Below are 18,013 nucleotides of genomic sequence, written 5' to 3'. Positions count from 1 at the left end.
AGCTGAGTGAGGCTGTGGGCTGGGGGCTTCCCGTAACTCCCCAGCCTGTGTGTGTCCTCCGTCCTCCATGGCAGCGTCTGGCGCGCATGCAGGACGCGCTGGGAGTGCGGTGGTGTCGGCCGCCGACGTCACTTCCGGTTGCGTTCCACAGTGGAACCCATGGGGCCGCGGTGGTAAACTCAAAAATGAAACTGTGGTTTTTCCCTGGATTAGAGGAAAACTTCCACCTGATTGGTGGAAATTGGCGCCGGATCTCAGTCTCAGCTATAAAGGACCCAGATGAGAAGACACCGATAAGGTAGGACAGAGGATGTCTGTTTCTATGGAAGGTGGTGTCTCTAAGCCTGCATCTGCAGAGCCTGGCACGAACCCAGCCCCAGTAAGTAGGATAAAGGATCCTGGAGATAGTGGAAACGGGAGCCAAGATCGACTTCGCTGCCTACCCGCCAAGAAGAATAGAGATAACAACCTTGTCTTCCTCAAGATTGCAGAAAATCCTAATATCAGGCCTTCAGGATCTGCAAAATTCGGGCGTTATATCACCAGTTCCTGGCAGGGAACAAGGAGAAGGTCACTCTTCTCGAATATTCTTGTTAAAAAAGGCATCACGTGCCTACAGAAAAATTCTCAATCTGAAATGTCTCAACCAATCAGCAAATACAAAAGTTTCAAGATGGAATCTTTAAGATCCACAATTCCACTGATTGGGGAAGATTTTGTTATGGCAACAATAGACCTGCAAGAGGCGTACTACCATGTGCCAATTCATACGGCTTACTGGAAATTCCTCAGATGTGCTGTAAATCAAAATCCGAGAATACATCATTTTCAGTTCAACGTGCGTCCTTTTGGGATTTGGTCGGCCCCCCCGCTTGTTCACGAAACTCAGGGCGGAAGTGGTGGCTTTTATAAGAAGACAGAACATCAGTATCGTCCCATACTTAGACTATTTTCTGTTAATGGCTCCCTCCGTTCCAATGTTGGAGAAGCACCTCCAGATGACTCTGCATATCCTGGAATCATTGGTATGGCTGATAAATCGCAAGTAGTCGGATCTGATTCCCTCCACCAAGAAGACCTTCTTGGGGATTCTTATAGACTCCAAGCATCGAGCCTCGTTTTTGTCAAGACAAAAGCAAATTCAGCTGAGGTCAAAAGTCTATGCGCTGAAGAACCGGAACAAGGTTTCAATGAGATTCGCCATGTCTGTCCTGGGGACCATGACCTCCTCCATTCAAGCGATACCTTGGGCTCAAGCACATACAAGGGTTCTCCAGAGCTACATCCTTTCCCGCTGGGACAGATCTCCAAGTTCCCTCACCAGCAAGATTCATCTTCCAGATCAGGTGAAAGTATCTTTAACCCCTTTCCAACCCAAGGCGGTTTGCACGTTAATGACCAGGCCAATTTTTACAATTCTGACCACTGTCACTTTATGAGTTAATTACTCTTGAACGCTTCAACGGATCCCCCTGATTCTGAGCTTGTTTTTTCGTGACATATTGTACTTCATGATTGTGGTAACATTTCTTCGATATCACTTGCGTTTATTTGTGAAAAAAATGGAAATTTGATGAAAATTTACAAAATTTTGCAATTTTCAAAATTTGAATTTTTATGCCCTTAAATCAGAGAGATATGTCACCCAAAATAATTAATAAATAACATTTCCCACATGTCTACTTTACATCAGCACCTTTTTGGAACCAACATTTTTTTTTATTGAGGAGCTATAAGGGTTAAAAGTTGACCAGCGATTTCTCATTTTTCCAACAAAATTTACAAAAACCATTTTTTAGGGACCACATCATATTTGGTCACTTTGAGGGGTCTTTATGACAGAAAATACCCAAAAGTGACACCATTCTAAAAACTGCACCCCTCAAGGTGCTCAAAACCACATTCCAGAACTTTATTAACCCTTCAGATGCTTCATGGGAATTTTTGGAATGTGGAAGAAAAAAATTAACATTTAACTTTTTCACAAAAATGTTACTTTAGAACCATTTTTTTTTATTTTCGCAGGGGTAACAGGAAAAAATGGACCCCAAAATTTGTTGTGCAATTCCCCCTGGGCACACAGATACCCCATATGTGGGGAAAAACCACTGTTTGGGCGCACGGCAGGGTTCGGAAGGGAAGGAGCGCCATTTGACTTTTTGAATGTAAAATTTGCTTGAATAATTAGCGGACGCCATGTTGCGTTTGGAGAGCCCCTGATGTGCCTAAACAGTGGAAACCCCCCACAAGTGACACCATTTTGGAAACTAGACCCCTCAGGGAACTTATCTAGATGTGTGGCAAGCACCTTGAACCCCCAAGTCCTTTACAGAAGTTTATAACATGGAGCCGTGAAAATAAAAAAATCAAACTTTTTCCACAAAAATGATGTTTTAGCCCCAATTTTTTTATTTTCACAAGGGTAAGAGGAGAAAATGGACCCCAAAAACTTTTGTGCAATTTCTCCTGAGTACGCCAATACCCCATATGTGGGGAACATACAGTGTTTGGGCGCACGGCAGAGTTCAGAGGGGAAGGAGCACTGTGTGACTTTTTGAACGCAAAATCGGCTGGAATCGAGAGAAGACGCCATGTCGAGTTTGGGGAGCCCCTGATGTGCCTAAATAGTGGAAACCCCCCACATGTGACCCCATTTTGGAAACTACACCCCTCAAGGATTTTATCAAGGGGTATAGTTAACATTTTGAACCCATAGGTACGACACGGAATTTGATGACATTAGGTCATCACATTGAATAAGTTGTCATTAGTCTTCAGCGCAAGTGCTCGCTACTTGAGTTTGCATCCGGTACTCAGGTATGCACCATGTATCACAGGTGCTCGAGTGACATGCTCGAGTCCCCGCCCGCATGATTCACAGTTATTAGACACCCCCAAAAAAACACGCGGGGATCGCTCGTGCATGGCAGGCAATCCCCGCGAGTTTTTTTTGGCCGCAAAGCATATGGGGCGGAGACTCGAGCACCCGCGATACTCAATGCATACCCGAGCACCCGATGCAAACTCAAGTAGCGAACACTTGCGTTCAACACTAGTTGCCATATCGTTATCTTTTCTTTTTTTTTTTTTACTTTTGAAAAAAAAAACAACCCCAACCCCAGCCCTAGCGTTTATTTTTTACGTCGTTCCTAGTGCGGTATAAGTGATTAGACGACTTTATTCTTCGGGTCGGTGCGACTACAGAGATACCAGAATCATATCGGGTTTTTATGATTGACAGCTGTCACACACTAAAAGACACATTTTGTAAAATCTAGTTTTTGCATTGCCATATTTTGAGAGCTATAATTTTTCCATATTTTTGCCGACAGAGTCATGTGACGGCTTGTTTTTTGCGGGATGAGTTGACGTTTTTATTGCTGCCATTTTCAGGCACGTGATATTTTTTGACCGCTTTCTATTCCAGCTTTTGGGAGGCAGAATAAACAAAAACCAACACTTCAGGAATTGTTTGTTTTTTTAATTTTTTTATTCTGCTCCGCGTGTGGTAAAATTGATAAGGTAGCTTTATTCCTCTGGTCAGTACGTTTACAGTGGTACCGCATTTATATAGTTTTTCTATGTTTTGGCACTTTTACACAAAAAGTGCTATTTTATAGAAAAAATTATTTTTCAGCAGCAGAAGGAAGGAAGGGAGACACAGATCCATTACTAGTGGGTAGGCGGAGCCCCACAGGATAGTTCACCTCAGATTAGAAAAAAGTGACGACCGGCCCCTCCAGCTTAGGCTCCTCCTACTCCCATGTCCTTCAGTCTAAAATTTGAGGTCGCAGAGGATAGTCGCTGCCTTTGCAGCTCCTCAGAAAAAAAATGTATTTTATCATTTCCGGAGACCTGGACCCCCCGTGGTCTAGAGGTCTCAGGGGGTCTCGGCGCTGCTGGGACTCCTGACCCTCGCCTGGCAGATCTGCGTACCCCCTAAGGAGGTCCCCGCAGAAGCCTGCCGGCCCCGGGGGATACAGGGCGCTCCCTGGCGGAGACGCACACCTCTTCTATGGGGTCCCTGCGCGCTCCGCCGTGGGGGGGAGCAAAGGGCCACGGCACCACACATCCCTGGGGGTCCCTGTGGCGCTCAGCTGGGTAAGTGCTCTCAAGGTCTGAGTGCTTCAGCGGCTGCGGCGGCAGCCACTGTTACTGTTTCAAGTGGTGACTGCTGTTTTGTCCTTGCAGGAAGGATATCACCGCTGCATACGGCGTTTGTGTAACTCTCTGCTAGCAGGGGAGCAGGGACGGAGGAGCCGCGGGCTCCGTTAGTATGCGGCGGCGGGGGGCGTGGCTTCGCGCCTCTCTGCTGTCTGTCATCTTAGCCTCAGGCAGGAAGCGCCCGGAAAGCGCGCGCTGGAGCTGACCCAGCCCCTTCTTCTTCCGGGTCCTTCTGCCGGCGTCCATTACCTCTTGCAGCGCCTCCTGCTCCCTGCTCCCCGCTCTCTACACCACCAGACACCGGGAAGAGCAGTCACCGCGGCCAGCTGGTGAGTCACTTCTGCCTTTTAAGGCAGAAGATTCCTTTTTCTCACTATTGCAACGCAGAGCACCTTACTGCTGGCCTGTTAAGGCAGACAGGGTGTGCTATATCCGGCGCTGCTACCTCTCTGCTGAGGAGGCTCTGGGACTCGCACACCTCTGTCCTTTTAAGGCAAAGGTGTATTGCGTGGTCAGCAGCATTAACCCCTTCTGAACGGGGTCTGGCCTCATCAGGGCAGTTAACCCTTTCTGGATGTGCATGCTTCTGGGATCAGAGGGTGCATCACCCTAGTCTGTTAGGTTAACTTTTGCTCTGCAGGCAGCTGGGGGTAGCTCTTCTCCCTCTAATGAGGAGCTTTAACCCTTCAGTGCTTGGTGATTTTTTGTGTAGGAACAGGCTGTGGTAGCGGAATCACACATCCTCGGTTACTGTACCCATTGTAAGGGGTTATTACCGCCTTATCCGCGACGCTCGCAACTGTGTGGGGGCATGTCGGATCAGTGACCAGGGGGCGCGGACCTCTCTCCCGGTCCGCTTCAGGATCGGTCACGCGTATCTGATACGCCGGGGTCTTCGACGGCGTCAGGTTCGACACTGGTCGGGGGTCTCAGTGATGTTAAAGTGGAGGCGCTCACACGCTCCATTGACAGTCTGTCTGACCTCCTGGGTCATTGGGTATCAGCTAAGTCCCAACCGACGTCACGAGGCAAGAAGCGCCACAGGCCTGTGGTGGCGCTGTCTCCTCCGCGCAGTGCGTCGGAGGCTTTGGAATCACCAACAAACTCTGCTGGTGAGATCTTCGATTCTGATGAAGAGGATCGGCAGGGTCGCTCTGCTTCGCTTTCGGGCCGCGTGGACGCTTTTATTGGGGCTATGCGGGAAGCGTTACAGCTGTCTGAAGAGGTGACGAGGCGCCCTGGCAAGTCGGCCCGGTTGTATCAGGAGTCGTGTCGGGCTCTTTCGACGCTGCCGGCGCACGATGAACTTAACGAGGCGGTGGAGAAAGAACGCCTGTGTCCGGATAAACGCTTCCAGGGGATGCGGTTTTTTGATGCCCTGTATCCCTGCTCCACGGAGACGATCGCTAATTGGGTCCCCTGTCCTGAAGTGGACGTGCCATTGTCTCAGCTGAGCAAATCTTCTTTGCTTCCTGTTAAAGGGAAGGCGAGTCTACAGGAACCGCTGGACAGAAGGACGGAGTTAGCGGCGAAGTCCATCTACGAAGCCGCGGGTCATGGATTCCGAGCGGCCTTGGGGGCCATGTGGGCTGGTGAGGCTTCTCTGCGGTGGTTGGATCAGCTGCGGACAGCGTGGCAAGATGGGACTCCGCTGTCTGAGGTGGAAAGGCTCTTCCAGCTGTTGGAGGAGGCGGCCCGATATGGCAGGGACGCAGTGCTGGATACTACTTCGGTTCTGTCCAGGGCTCAATCCTCGGCCGTCACAGTCAGGAGAGCACTGTGGCTTAAACAGTGGACTGGAGACGCAGTATCCAAACAAGGTTTGCTGAGCCTGGCGTACAAGGGCGGTCAGCTTTTTGGTTCGGACCTCACGGAGCTGATTGCTAAGGCCAAGGCCAAGGATACGGCTTTGCCGCAGCGGAAAGCAGCGGCTTCTACGTCTGGCAAGTCAAGTGCCGGTAGTGGTCGTCGGTCCTTTCGGCCCAGGGGACGGTTCGGTCAGCCCTCTTGGAGATCGGGTCGTCCCTCGTCTTCCGGAAAGAAGACCACCCAGAAATCCCGTACACCCTGGAAACAACATTTCCGTCAGGACAAACGGGAGGTTGACAAAAAGCCCGCTAAGGCGGACTGACTCCAGGAACCCACTCGAGGGCTCTCGGGTGGGAGGTCATCTGCTACAATTCGGGTCGATTTGGGCGTCCCACGTATCAGACACCTGGGTGACGCGGGTTATGTCGGCAGGCTATTTCATAGAGTTTCATTCTCGACCCCCGGACAGGTTTTGTCAGTCACGCATCCCGTCCGAGCCCAAGCTGGCTGCCGCAGGGTGTGGTGGTTCCGATTCCGCCGGAGGACCGGGGAAGGGAATTTTACTCCAACCTTTTTGTGGTCCCCAAAAAGGAGGACAAGTTTCGCCCCATTCTGGACCTCAAAGAATTGAATTTTCATGTCCGGACCCGGAAATTCCTTATGGAGTCTCTTCGCTCTGTCGTGGCGGCCCTGTCGCAGTACGATTTCTTGGTGTTGATCGACATCCGCGACACCTATTTGCATGTCCCACCACCAGCGGGGCTCACCAGCGCTTCCTGCGTTTCGCCATAGGGCAGGCCCATTACCAGTTTGTGGCCCTACAATTCGGGTTGGCCTCGGCGCCCAGGGTTTTTACAAAGATTCTGGCGCCGCTCATGGCGCTCCTTTGAAGGCAAGGAGTTACGATTCTCCCCTACCTGGACGACCTGTTAATTGTGTCGCCCACAGCGGAGGAGGCGGTGACAGCTCGCGATCTCTCCCTTCAGCACCTGGAGGACTTCGGGTGGCTGGTCAATTGGAAGAAGTCGTCATTGGAGCCGTCGCAGTCAATCGAGCAGTGGTGTCCCTGCCTCCGGACATACAAGCGAACCTTCGTCACCATGTCCAGGCTATGAGGTCGGCGATGGCGATGTCCTTTCGGAAGTGTATGTGCCTTCTGGGTCTGATGGTGGAATCGGTACCGTTTGCACAATTTCATTCCCGGGGTCTCCAAGATCTTATTCTGACCCGTTGGGATCGATCGCCGGCTTCGCTGGATCGCTGTGTCGGTATCTCCCGCAGGGTGCGAGAGTCTCTTGGATGGTGGTTACGTCCGGAGGCTTTATCCCTGGGGAAATCCTTCCTCCTCCCACGGTGGTCGGTCATTACCACCGATGCCAGCCTGACTGGCTGGGGGGGTGGGTTTGGAACGATCTCTGGGTTCAGGGGGTCTGGTCGTCAGAGGAGTCGTCTCTGCCGATCAACATCCTGGAGTTGAGAGCAATATTTCTCTGCCTCCGAAATTGGACGGTCCCTTTGAGCGGTCTGCCGGTCCGGATTCAGACGGACAATGCGACAGCTGTCGCGTATATCAACCAACAGGGCGGGACGAGGAGTTCCAGACTCATGATGGAGGTCTCTCGGATCCTGGTATGGGCCGAGTCCAGGGTTCCAGCCATCTCCGCGATTCACATCCCAGGAGTGCTGAATATCTCGGCGGAGTGCTGAATATCACGGGTGGATCCCGGAGAATGGAGTCTTCATCCGGAAGTTTTTGCACTGGTGTGCTCCCGTTGGGGGACTCCCCAAGTGGACTTGATGGCATCCAGGCTGAACGCCAGGATTCCGACGTTCATGTCCAGGTACAGGGACCCGGAGGCAGTGGCGGTAGATGCTCTAGTGGCCCCGTGGGACCAGTTCGAGCTGATCTACGTGTTTCCGCCGGTATCCTTACTTCCTCTGGTGATCCGGCGGATCAAACTCGAACGAATTTCGGCGATTTTGGTGGCGCCGGATTGGCCGCGGAGGGCGTGGTATTCAACGCTGGTGTCTCTTCTGGCGGCGCCTCCGTTTCCACTGCCTCTTCGCCCGGACCTGTTAACCCAAGGGCCCATTCGCCATCCGGACCTGAAGTGACTTCGTTTGACGGTGTGGCACTTGAGACCGAGATCTTGACCCGTCGTGGGTTTTCGGCCGAGGTCATTGCCACCTTGCGGGCGGCCAGAGGTCCAGCTACGACTAGGATTTATCACAGAACTTGGGAGGCCTTCTATTCATGGTGTTCTGGATCGTCAAGGAACCTGAGGGTTTTTTCCATTCCCAACTTCTTGGCTTTTCTGCAATGTGGTTTGGCCAAGGGTCTGGCGTTGGTACCTTGCGGGGTCAGGTATCTGCACTATCCGTGCTTTTTCAGAAGGCTATTGCCTCGTGCAGGGATGTGCGTTCATTTTTTCGCAGGGTTGCACGTCAGTTTCCGCCTCGGACGGCGTTTGTGGCTCCTTGGCGGCTCAAACTAGTCTTGGAGACTCTTCAGCATGGGCCGTTTGAGCCTATGGATTCAGCTACGCTTTACTTGCTTTCTTGGAAGGTGGCCTTCCTGGTGGCGGTCACCTCTTTGAGAAGGGTTTCTGAGTTGGCGGCACTGTCTTGCTCGCCCCCTTTTCTGGAGTTCCACTCGGATCGCGTGGTGCTTCGTACCCGTTGCGATTTTCTGCCTAAAGTGGTGTCGCGTTTCCACGTCAATCAGGACATCGTGTTGCCCTCCCTCTGTCCGAAACCGAAGAGTCCAAAGAAGAGGGCCCTGCACTCGTCGGATTTGGTGCGGGCATTGAAGTTCTATCTTACAATCACGCAAGGGTTTCGGAAGTCGGACTCTCTTTTTGTGATTCCTGCTGGTCGTCGGCGTGGTCAGCGGGCTTCCAAGGACACTATAGCTCGGTGGATTCGTTCGGCTATCCTGGAGGCGTACCGGCTCAAGGCCGAGCCTTGTCTGGTTAAGGTTCGAGCTCATTCCACGAGAGCTGTTGGTTCGTCGTGGGCTTTTCGTCAGGGGGCCTCGGCAGCACAGCTCTGCCGGGCGGCTACCTGGCGCTCCGTTCACACTTTTACTAAATTTTATAAAGTGGACGTGCGTGCTTCCACCGATGCGGCCTTGGGACGCAGGGTCCTGCAGGCGGCGGTGGTTTAGGTTATCTCTTTATCTCGTTTTCGGCGCTTGTTGCGCGCTTGCCTAAGGTGTTGGGGTGTTGGCGATTCTGCCACTGTTTCCCACCCTTGAGTTCTGGACTGCTTTGGGACGTCCCACTAGTAATGGATCTGTGTCTCCCTTCCTTCCCTTCTGCTGCTGAAAGATGGATTTTGGTAAGACCTTACCTGTAAAATCCTTTTCAGCGAAGGAAGGAAGGGAGACACAGCACCCTCCCATGGCAGAAGTGTATTATTGTTTTCCAGATGCGGCGCGACTCCTCTCTGATGGCGGTCATCTGGGCTGGGGTCAGCGCACTAGGGCTCTGTTCCAGCATTGCCAGCTCATCGCAGTTGTCAGGTCCAGTGAGTAGTGCCTGGGACTGTGTGTTTTTTCTGTTATATGCATAACCTGTTCTCTCGCATTTCTGAATTTTCGGAAGGGGTTGTGTTGTTCCGCTGGTGTTGTCTGCTCTTCCTTAGCTTGTGTACGGACTGAAGGACATGGGAGTAGGAGGAGCCTAAGCTGAAGGGGCCGGTCGTCACTTTTTTCTAATCTGAGGTGAACTATCCTGTGGGCCTCCGCCTACCCACTAGTACTGGATCTGTGTCTCCCTTCCTTCCTTCGCTGAAAAGGATTTTACAGGTAAGGCCTTACCAAAATCCGTCTTTTTGCATCGCTTTATTCTGAGAGCTATAACTTTTTGATTTTTCGAATGATGGAGCTGTATGGTGGCTTGTTTTTTGCGGGACAAGATGAAGTTTTCAGCGGTACCATTTTTATTTATATTCGTCTTTTTGATGATCGCGTGTTATTCCATTTTTTTGTTTGGCGGTATGATGATAAAGCATTGTTTTTTGCTTCGTTTTTTTTTTTTTACCGTGTTCACTGGAGGGGTTAACTAGTGGGACAATTTTATAGGTCAGGTCGTTCCGGACGCGGCGATACCAAATATGTGTACTTTTATTGTTTGTTTTTTTGTTTTGTTTTTTCATAATAATATTAATACTTTGTCCCACTATGGGACTTTCACTTTTTTTTATTCTGATCGCCTGCATAGCATAGGGATGGAGCACCATCCCTGTGCCATGCAGGCTGTCAGCGCTGTACAGTGAGAAGATAGTTTGGTCATGTACTGCGCATGACCATAAAATCCTCCTGCTGTCTGGTGACCCGGATGTTGTCATGACGACATCGGGTCGTCATGGCAACACCCGGGAAGTCGCGGCAGACAGCTCTGGAGACCAGAAGAGGAGGTGAGTATATCGATCACCTCCCCTTAGCCACTGCAATGCTGCGATCGACTTCGATCGCAGCATTGCGGGGTTAATGTGCCGGGAGCGGTGCGGGACCGCTCCCTGCGCATAGTACCGGGTGTCAGCTGTGTCAATCAGCTGACCCCCGGCGGTGATCGCGCCCGCACAGCCTGTGTAAGTGAGCGATCGCCATGACGTACTAATACGGGTCAGGCTCTTAAGTCCCAGGGCACAGACGCGTATTAGTACGTCATGGGCTTTAAAGGGGTTAAGATGGTGGCTCTGTCCGAGAAATTTGGAGAAAGGAACAGTATGGTTTCAGCATCCGTTTATCAGTCAAGACAGACGCCAGCAAGAGAGGGGATGGGGAGCCGCAGTCTCCCAGGTGGCTTTTCAGGCAATCTGGTAACAAGAAATTGTGGGTCAGTCCTCGAACCTAAGAGAATTGAAGGCAGTGGAAGAGACCCTTTTGGCAGCCGATTCTCTACTCCAGGGTTCACATGTCAGGATATCCTCGGACAGTATGACGACGGTAGCCCATCTGAGACATCAGGGAAGTACAAGGAACAGAAACCTACAATTAATCTCAGCAAGGATCTTTCGCTGGGCAGAGCTTCACCTCCTATCCCTGTCGGCTCTGCCCCTGAGGGGCTCTGACAATTATCAGGCAGATTTATTAAGCAGAAATGACATTCATCCGGGGTAATGGAGTCTGAACTTGAAGATATTTCATTTGATTGTGCAGAAATGGGAAAATCCAGAAGTGGCTCTGTTAGCAAACCGTAAGAATGCAAAAGTAAAAACCTTTTTCTCCCTGGACCCGAAGGATCTAGCAGCGTTCGATCATCCTTGGAAAGTCAGACTTGCATATGCCTTTCCCCCAATTCCATTGCTACCAAGGACCTTGCAAAGAATCAGGGCCGAAAGAGTAAAAACTATCCTATAGCTCTGATGTGGCCCAAAAGAGCACGAATCGGAATATTGAACAGTTTGAAGGTGGCGGATCCGTTGATTCTTCCTCAGATCCGCGATTTGCTGCATCAGGGTCCGATCTACCATCCGACCCCTCAAAATCTTTCCTTAGCAGCTTGGCTTCTGAAATCGCCATCCTAAAGGCCACAGGCTTTTCAGAGGAGGTGATCCATACACTGCAGAAAAGCAGGAAGCAGGTCACAAATTCCATTTATAAAAAATCTGGAAGACCTTCAAGCTGTGGTATGGCTCGCATACACTAGATCCCCTTCAGCCAGATCTGTCTAAAATTCTGTACTTTTTGCAAAACGGTCTGTCTAAGGCATTAAGACCAAGCACTCTTAAGGTCCAAATCTCGGTCTTGAGCTCCTATTTTGATACTGACTTGGCCCAAAACAGATGGATTAAAAGATTAATTACAGCCGCGTCGCGAATGAATCCAACAAGAGCAAAAACGGTTCCGCCTTGGAATCTCAATACAGTTGTTAAAGGTCTTACCAGACAACCTTTCGCACCAGTATCTGAATAATGGAAAGCAGCGTTGTTGGTAGCACTGTCTACAGCTAGAAGAGTGGGTGAGATTCAAGCACTTTCAATCAGAGAGCCTTACTTTCAAGTTTTGGAAGACAGAATCATCCTCCAGTTGGAGCCTTCATTTCTTCCCAAAGTCTCATCTGAATTTCATATGTCTCAGCCTATAATCCTTCCATCCTTTTGCCAGAATCCATCAAATAGCAGAGAAGAGGAGTTCCACTTGCTGTAAGTTAGATGGACCATCATCTGCTACTTAAGTCAGACTGAGACCTGGAGGAAGGCGCAGAACCTCTTTGTGCAATACGGAGGCCCCAAACAAAGAAAATCTCCAAAAAACACGCTTGAAAATTGGATTAAAAAAGCAATTTGTGAAGCATACAGAAATCAAGATTTACCTCCTCCAAAATCCTTGAAAGCTCATTCTACCAGAGCTATGTCTATCTCCTGGGCTGAAAAGGCTAGCGCATCCATCGAGCAGATCTGCAGGGCAGCTACATGGTCATCCGTCCATACCTTTGCTAAACATTATAGATTGGATGTAATGTCAAATAGAGACCTAGCATTTGGAAGGAAAGTCTTTCAGGCTGTTGTCACTCCCGAAAAATTCATTCTTTGGTATTACTCCAGGTGGTGCTGTCGTGGAAGGGATTGGATAAAATAGAATTAGACTTACCGGTAATTCGGTTTCTAAGACCCTCCACGACAGCACAGGTAATTCCCGCCCTTTCTTGGTTTATGAGGAAAAATTCCTTAGTGTTAATAAAATATTATTTGAAGCATTCATACTGTGTGGTCCTTTAAAAACACTGGGGATAGTGTAGGGGAGGGGCTATTTAACCTCTTGTGTACCCTGTCCCTAATTAGGATGGGGAGGCAACCTCCAGGTGTTGCTGTCGTGGAGGGTCTTAGGAACTGAATTACCGGTAAGTCTAATTCTATTTTCCAGGACGTCTCTCCTGACAGCACCTTCAGGAGGTCGTCCTTCATATCCTTGATAGGGACAGGAAACACACAAGAGGTTAAAAGGCCCCTCCCTCCGCCCCAACTCCAGTGTTTTTCCTGTCCCTGTCAGGGACGGACACAGAAGAGGATTACGTTACTGGGAGCAGGAGTTCCTGAAGCCGGGCGCAGGAGGATTGGGCCGGGGTCCTCGCACTGATCCCCTACCTCCTGCCAGGCGCCGGAGGCGACACCCCACTGAAACCAGGGTCCCTCAGCCTTTGTCCGATAGGAGTGGAATGGTCTCCCCAGAAAAGGGGGCTCTGGGTTCCGGCGGCTGCCGCCCTGCTCACAGCTCCAGCGTGTGCCGCTAGATGGCGGAGACAGCACTTCCGGTTACAGGGGGAGCGATACGTGAACCTCTAGTAGCTGGCGTGCGTTCCACAGTGGAACACACTTCCGGAAACTTTGAAAAAAATGGCGCCAAACTGAAAATTAAAGGGGAAACACCTTTTTTCTGATGGAAGACAGGTGAGAAGAGCTATTTAAGGGGGGGTGGGACTAAGGTTATCAGTCAACCAGCTCACCAGTAATGGCAGATCAAACCACTGGTCGTTCTGACACTCCGACTGAACTTCCAGTCCAAGTAAGTTACTGAGTACTTCCCCTCTTCTCAGCACATTCCTATTTGTCTGCGGTAGTAAAGAGTCTTGTGCTCCTTGTCATTTTAGAACAAGGAGACCTCTAAAAAAGACACAATGACATCAGCTCCTAAGAAAAGGAGATGTGCCATCTGTAACAAGAAACATACGGGAAAGAGTTATGCTCTACCTGTATTGCAAAAGTTGTCTAAGAAGAACATTCCTTCTTCATGTCAGACTTAAGAGCCATAGTAAGAGAGGAAGTGCAGAGTACTGTCACAGACTTAGTCGCTCCTCAGGGTGCGCCCTGTCTCAAGAGGCCATGTCAGGAGCTGGAGTCCAGTTCTGGGGAAGAAGAGTTGTCAGATTTTTCTGCCCCCGATCAGGACAGGGAAGACTCTATCACTAACACCCCAGAAGAGAAGAAAAAATATCTCTTCTCCTGGGAAGATACCGATACACTGTTAACTGCAGTAAGAAACACTATGCAGATAGAAGACACTTACCAACCATCATCAGTGCAGAATGAGATGTTTGGGGGGTTGAGAACCTGCAGGAATAAGGTTTTTCCCGTGAATAATCACATTAAGGCAATGATCCTGGAAGAGTGGGAGGACACAGAGAAGAACCTAGTAATTCCCAGAAGCTTCATAACTCACCTACCATTCGAACCAGAAGATATAAAACTATGGGACGAAACCCCAAAAATTGATATACCGATTGCCAGGGTAGCGAAAAAAACATCCATCCCGTTTGAGGATTCGTCATCTCTAAAGGATGCATTGGATAGGAAGGCAGACAATCTCCTTAAAAAGACCTGGGAAACATCTGCGGTGATAATAAAAACCAATATTGCATCCACTTCAGTGGCAAGATCCATGAGCATATGGCTGGAACAGCTGGAAGACCACCTGAGGAGGAAGACATCCAGAGAAGAGATCCTCGACTCAATTCCGCTACTTAAGATGGCAACAGGATTTGTCACCGATGCTTCGGCAGAATCAATAAGATTTGCTGCTCGGAATGGGGCCCTTTCTACTGCATCCAGAAGAGCAATGTGGCTAAAAACCTGGTCAGGAGACAGTCATTCTAAAAGTAAATTTTGTGTCATTCCCTTTTCAAGCCTCTGGGTGTTTGGTCCAGTAGTGGATGAAATACTGGAGAAAGCCTCAGATGAAAAAAAGGGATTTCCGGAGGAGAAACCTAAGAAGGTGTCCTCCTTTCGGAAACCTCGTTACCAGCAAAAGCCAGAATATTCTGGAAAAGGGAAGTCGGGTAGATGGCGCTACCAGAAGGGAGGTATCTCGAGGAATCCCCTTCCCACTACAAGTGCTAACACATGTAGAAGATTACGCCAGGAAAGTAGGAGGAAGACTCCAACATTTCCACGGAGCATGGATGAAGATTACCAACAGCCCATGGATTCTCCAATCTATCGCACAGGGCTACAAGATAGAATTCAGACAGATCCCGCAGGGAAGGTTTCACCTGACAACAACCCAATCCGCCCAGGTCTCCAAAAGACTGCTAACAGACGTGAGAAAACTGCTAAACTCAGGAGCAGTGATATCAGTACCAGAAGCAGAACAGTTCCTGGGCTTTTACTCAGGTCTTTTTTCAATTATCGCACCTAATAAATCTGAAGTCTCTAAACAAATCAGTCGTTTACAAAAAATTCAAAATGGAATCAATCAGGTCGACAATTCCCTTAATCGGACACAACATGGTGATGTGTACAATAGATCTCAAAAAGGCCTATTATCAGGTCCCAATTCACCGTCACAATCAAAAGTTTCTACGGTTTGCACTAAAAGAAGGAGATACCATTCTACATTACCAGTTCACTTGTCTTCCGTTTGGCCTATCTTCAGCTCCACATATCTTTACCAAACTGATGGCTGAAGTTATGGCGTTCCTCAGGGAACAAGGAATATTAATCATTCAATATGTAGACAACTTCCTGGTATTGGCAGACTCTCCACAGCAGCTGAAAACCAACCTAACATCAACCATCCTGACGCTAAGAAATTTAGGATGGATTATCAACTGGGAAAAATCACATCTTGTTCCAGAAAGAAGGAAGATTTTTTTGGGAATCCTCCTAGACTCCGAACAACAAATGTCGTTTCTGCCGGAAAACAAAACGGACAGAGCTCAGGGCCAAGATCAAGAAATTCAGTAGGAGGACGAAAGTTACCATTTGAGAATGTATGAAACTCCTGGGTCTCATGACAGCTTCCATACCGGGAGTCAGGTGGAGCCAATTCCATTCGAGACAATTGCAGCAACAAATTCTATCAACCTGGAATCGGAAAATGGTCGATCTGGACAAAAGAGTTTCCTTATCGAAGGTAACCAAAAGATCATTGACTTGGTGGACCACCAAGGCCAACTTGCAGGAAGGAGTCATGTGGAAATTAACCCCATTCGTGACTCTCACTACCGATGCGAGCAGCAGAGGCTGGGGGGGCTCACGTAAACAGTCAATACCTGCAAGGTACCTGGGGGATGCAGGATCGTCCCAGATCATCAAATCTGAGAGAGCTTCAGGCCATCTGGGAGGCGCTGAAAAGGTGTCAAAAACATCTAAAAGGTCAACATGTCAGAGTTTTAAAGGACAACATGATATCAATGGCTTTCCTCAAACATCAGGGCTGTCCACGTCACCACCTTCTACAATCCTTGGCGGGAAAAATCTTCCAGTGGGCAGAAAGATCGGTCCTTTCAATATCTTCAGTGTATCTAAAAGGTTTCCACAATACAGTAGCAGACTTCCTCAGTCGAGAATGGGAGTTGAACTGGGAGGTGTTTCGTCACGTAACACATCGGTGGGACATTCCCCAATAGGATCTCTTCGCCACATGGAAAAACGCAAAGGCAGAAAAATTCTTCTCCCTCAGTCCAGAAGACAGACCAGCAGGGATAGATGCTTCATCTCAAAGACGGAACATGAATCTAGCATATGCATTCCCTCCTTTACCCTTTATACTGTGGGTACTAAAGAAGATTCAGGAAGACCGAGCCAGGGTGATGATAATCCTACCTTTCTGGCCCAAGAGAAGTTGGTTCCCCTTACTGAAGAAAATGTCCCTGGAGGATCCAATAATCCTTCCGGAGAGGCAGCACTTGCTGTTTCAGGGCCCGATTTTCCATCCCGATGCGAAGTTTCTCCAGCTTTCGGCTTGGACCCTGAAAGGCAGATCCTGAGATCTAGGGGCCTATCAGACGCAGTATTCTCAACTATGCAAAATAGTAGGGAACCTGTAACATTGGTCATCTATACAAAAATCTGGAAGAGATTCTGTTCACAGTATCAACCAGCATCTGGGAGTTCCATTCCAGACTTCCCCAAAATATTAGAATTCTTGCAGACAGGGTTTGAAAAAGGTCTAAGACCCAGCACATTGAAAGTACAGATTGCTGCATTGAGCGCTTTCATGGATTATCCGCTAGCTCACCATCCATGGGTAGAAAGATTCATTAAGGCTACAACAAGGTTAACACCAACAATTAAATCCCACATCCCACCATGGGACTTAAACATGGTCCTAAAGAGCCTATGCAACAAGCCCTTCAAGCCTCTCATAGAATCGAACATAAAATTCCTCTCACTTAAGACAGTGTTCCTAGTCGCAATAACCACAGCGAGAAGGATAGGGGAGATTCAAGCATTCTCAGAGACCCATACCTGAAATGCCTAGATGATTGTATTATCCTCAGGTTAGACCCAGCTTTTTTACCCAAAGTAGTTACCCCTTTCCATATGAATCAGGAGGTGGTCCTTTTAGTCAGGACTATAAGAATGATCAGGAATTAGCCTTCCACTCACTTAATGTCAGGAGAGTAGTTCTACAATACTTAGAGGTCACGAAGGACTGGCGCATAGATTCCAACCTATTCATACAGTTTGGGGGAAAAAAATAAGGGAAAAAAAGCAACAAAATCTACATTAGCAAGATGGGTCAGATCAGTAATTAGTCTAGCTTATTTAGCTGTGGGGAAGTCCCCTCCAGAAAATATTAGAGCCCATTCTACCAGGGCTATGTCCGCATTATGGGCAGAAAGAACAGGGGCATCTGTGAACCAAATAATGTACAAATCTTGGACAAATCTGAACACCTTCCGTAAACATTATAAATTGGACATTGTATCAGGCCAAAAGATGGCCTTCGAAAGGAAGGTCCTCCAGGCAATGGTCCCACCCTAAAATGTATACTCTGGTATTCTCCTGATGGTGCTGTCAGGAGGGACGTCCTGGAAAGTAGGCATTAGACCTACCGGTAATAGGGTTTCCCGGAGACCCTCATGACAGCACCCATTATATTCCCTCCCTAAATATTCCTGAAACAGCTATGTGAAATTAACATAGCTTGTTGAAAGGCAAATAAAATAGAGTTGCATCCATTCTGGTGTGGTACTTGAAAAATCACTGGAGTTGGGGTGATTTTTCAACCTCTTGTGTGTTTCCTGTCCCTATCAAGGATATGAAGGATGACCTCCTGATGGTGCTGTCATGAGGGACTCCTGGAAACCCT

The sequence above is a fragment of the Phyllobates terribilis genome, unplaced genomic scaffold (genome assembly GCF_046119375.1).
Source record: "Phyllobates terribilis strain yellow unplaced genomic scaffold, ASM4611937v1 Scaffold_7__3_contigs__length_470593459, whole genome shotgun sequence".
NCBI classification, from domain to species: Eukaryota; Metazoa; Chordata; class Amphibia; order Anura; family Dendrobatidae; genus Phyllobates; species Phyllobates terribilis.
Note: the sequence above shows the minus strand (reverse complement) of the source record.